At 37.8% G+C, this 3701-nt stretch overlaps 1 pseudogene; it reads left to right on the top strand.

Moving 5' to 3' along the window:
• Positions 1-1536: 1536 nt before the first annotated feature.
• LOC121035695 (uncharacterized) lies at positions 1537-1651 on the top strand (annotated as a pseudogene).
• The last annotated feature ends 2050 nt before the right edge of the window (positions 1652-3701 follow it).

Below are 3701 nucleotides of genomic sequence, written 5' to 3'. Positions count from 1 at the left end.
AGAGCTGGATTTTTAAAAAGATAAACAAAATGGACTAACCTTTAACCAAACTCATCAAAAGAGAGAGAGAACTCAAATAAATAAAATCAGAAATGAAAGATAAATTTCAACTGACACCACATAAAAATACAAAGGACTATAAGAAACTACTATGAAAAGTTATACACCATCAAATTGGAAACCCAGAAGAAACAGATAAATTCCTAGAAACTGTCTCCCAAGACTGAATCAGGAAAAAAGAGAAATTCCAAATTTCTATGAGCCCAGCATTACCTTAATACCAAAATCAAAGACAGAAAGAAAGAAAGAAAGAAAGAAAGAAAGAAAGAAAGAAAGAAAGAAAAAAAGAAAGAAAGAAAGAAAGAAAGAGATAAGGAAAAGAAAAAGAAGAAAAGAGGCCAATATTCCTGATGAACACACAGATGCAAAAATCCTTAACAAAATATTAGCAAACTGAATTCAACATTAAAAGGATGATTCACCACAATCATGTGGAACTTATTCCAGGGATTCAAGGATGGTTCAATAACCATAATCAATCAACATGATATACCCTATGAAGAAAATGAAGAATAAAAATCATATGATCATCTCAATAGATACAGAAAGAGCATTTAAAAAAAGTCAATATTCATTCATGATAAAAACTCTCAACAAAGTGGGTATAAAAGGAACATACCTTGGGGCACCTGGGTGGCTCAGTCGGTTAAGTGTATGACTTCGGCTCAGGTCATGATCTCATGGTTCATGAGTTCAATCTCCACATCAGGCTCTGTGCTGACAGCTCAGAGTCTGGAGCCTGCTTCAGATTATGCGTCTCCCTCTCTCTCTCTACCTCTCCCCCGCTCACGCACACGACCCCCCCCAAAAATAAACAAACATTAAAAAAAATTTTTTTAAAGAAGGAACATACCTCAACTTAATAAAGGCCATGTATGACAAAATCACAGCTAACATCATACTCAGTGGTGAAAAGCTGAAAGCTTTTTCTCTAAGATCAAGAACAAGACAAGGACTTTGACTATTTGTATTCAACATAGTATTGAAGTCCTAGTTATAGCAATCAGACAAGAAAAAGAAATAAAAGGCTTCCAAATTAGTAAGGAAGAAGTAAAACTGTCACTATTTGCAGACTGATACTGTATATAGAAAACCCTGAAGGCGCCACCAAAAAACAACAACAAAAAAAAAATCTGTTAGCACTAATAAACAAGTTCAGTAAAGCTGCAGGATACAAAATTAACATACAGCAATCTGTTGTGTCTCTACACACTAATAATGAACTAGCAGAAACAGAAATTAAGAAAACAACCCCATTTACAATTGCATCACAAAGAATAAATTATCTAGGAATAAACTTAACCGAGGAGGTGAAAGACCTATATTTCTGAAAACTGTAAGATACTGATGAAAGAAATTGAAGATGACACAAATAAATGGAAAGATATACCCTGTTCATGAATTGAAAGAATTAATATTGTGAAAATGTTCATACGACCCAAAGCAATTTACAGATTCAACGTGATCTCTATCAGCGTTCGCTTCGGCAGCAACATACGCTAAAACTGGAACAATACAGAGAAAATTAGCATGGTCCCTGTGCAAGAATGACGTGCAATGCAATGCCTATCAAAACACCAGCAGTATTTTTCACAGAACTAGAACAAAAAATTCCTAAAATTTGTACAGAACCACAAAAGACCCTTGACTGGCCAAAGCAATATTGAGGAAGAAAGAACAAAGCTGGAGACATCACAATCTCAGATTTTGAACTTTACTACAAAGCTTTAGAAACCAAAACAGTACAGTACTGGCAGAAAAACAGATCCATGAAAATGAAATGGCAACCTACTGAACGGGAGACATATTTGCAAATGATATATCTAATAAGGAGTTAATATCTAAAACATATAAAGAATTCATACAACTCACCTCCAAAAACAAACAAAAACAATGTTATTTAAAAAATGGGCAGAGGGGCACCTGGGTGGCTCAGTCGGTTAAGCATCTGACTTGGGCTCAGGTCATGATCTCCCAGTTTGTGAGTTCAAGCCCCGCATCGGGCTCTGTGCTGACAGCTCCAAGCCTGGAGCCTGCTCCGGATTCTGTGTCTCCCTCTCTCTCTGTGCCTCCCCTGCTCACTCGCGCGCTCTCTCTCTCTCTCTCTCAAAAATAAATAAACATTAAATTTTTTTTAATAAATAAAAAATGGGGGGTGCCTGGGTGGCGCAGTCGGTTAAGCGTCCGACTTCAGCCAGGTCACGATCTCGCGGTCCGTGAGTTCGAGCCCCGCGTCAGGCTCTGGGCTGATGGCTCAGAGCCTGGAGCCTGTTTCCGATTCTGTGTCTCCCTCTCTCTCTGCCCCTCCCCCGTTCATGCTCTGTCTCTCTCTGTCCCAAAAAAAAATAAAAACGTTGAAAAAAAAAATACATACATACATACATACATACATACATACATACATACATACATAAATAAAGGGCAGAGAACCTGAACATTTTTCCAAAGAAGATACATGATGGCCAAAAGACATACGAAAAAGATTTTCAACATCACTAACCATCAGGGAAGTGCAAATCAAAACCACAATGAGATCACCCCACACCAATCAGCATGGCTAGAATCAAAAAGACGAGAAATAACAGGTGTTGGTGAGCATGTGGAGAAAAGGGAAGCCTTGCGTGCTGTTGGTGGAAATGTAAATTGGTGCAGCCACTATGGGAAATAGTATAGGGGATTCCTCAAAAACAGAACTACCATATGATCCAGCAATGCCATTTCTGGGTATTCACCCAAAGAAAACGAAAACACTAACGTGAAAAAATATATGTACCCCTCTGCTTAATGCAGCTTTACAATAGCCAAGATCTGGAAGCAATCTGTGTGCTCATTGATAGATCCTTGGATGACGATGTGGCATATATTCACAATGGAACATTACTCAGCCACAAAACAGAATAAAACATGGATGGCATTATGCTAAGTGAAATGAGTCAGACAGAGAAAGACAAATGTATGATTTCATCTACATGTGGAATCTAAAAAAACAAACAAACAAAAAAAACAGAAACAGACTTAAAAATACAGAGAACAAATTGGTGGCTGCCAGAGGAGAGGGGGGTAAGGAAATGGGCAAAATAAGTGAAGGGGATTAAGAGATACAAACTTCCAATTGTAAGATAAATAAGTCACATGGATGAAAAGTACAGCATAGGGAATATAGTCAACAATATGGTTAATACCTTCATATGATGACAGAGGGTAACTACACTTACTATGGTGAGCATTTTTTACTGTGATTGTCGGATCACTGTCATACACCTGAAATTAGTATTATACTCTACGTTAACTAACAAATTTAAATAAAAACTTAAAAAATATATATTGTTTGGGGGCACCTGGGTGGCTCAGTCGGGTAAGCATCTGACTTCAGCTCGGGTCATGATCTTCACAGTTCGTGAGTTCAAGCCCCGCGTCGGGCTCTGTGCTGACAGCTCAGAGCCTGGAGCTTGCCTCGGATTCTGTGTCTCCCTCTCTCTCTGCCCCTCCCTGACTTGTGCTCTGTCTCTGTCTCTCAAAAATAAATTTAGAAAACATGACCAAAAATATATATATTGTATGTCAACTATACTTCAAATACATACATACATATATACATACATACATACATACATACATACATACATACATACATACATACA

Source organism: Herpailurus yagouaroundi, unplaced genomic scaffold, assembly GCF_014898765.1.
Source record: "Herpailurus yagouaroundi ecotype Mexico unplaced genomic scaffold, PumYag 161, whole genome shotgun sequence".
NCBI classification, from domain to species: Eukaryota; Metazoa; Chordata; class Mammalia; order Carnivora; family Felidae; genus Herpailurus; species Herpailurus yagouaroundi.
This window is presented reverse-complemented; position numbering and strand designations above follow the sequence as displayed.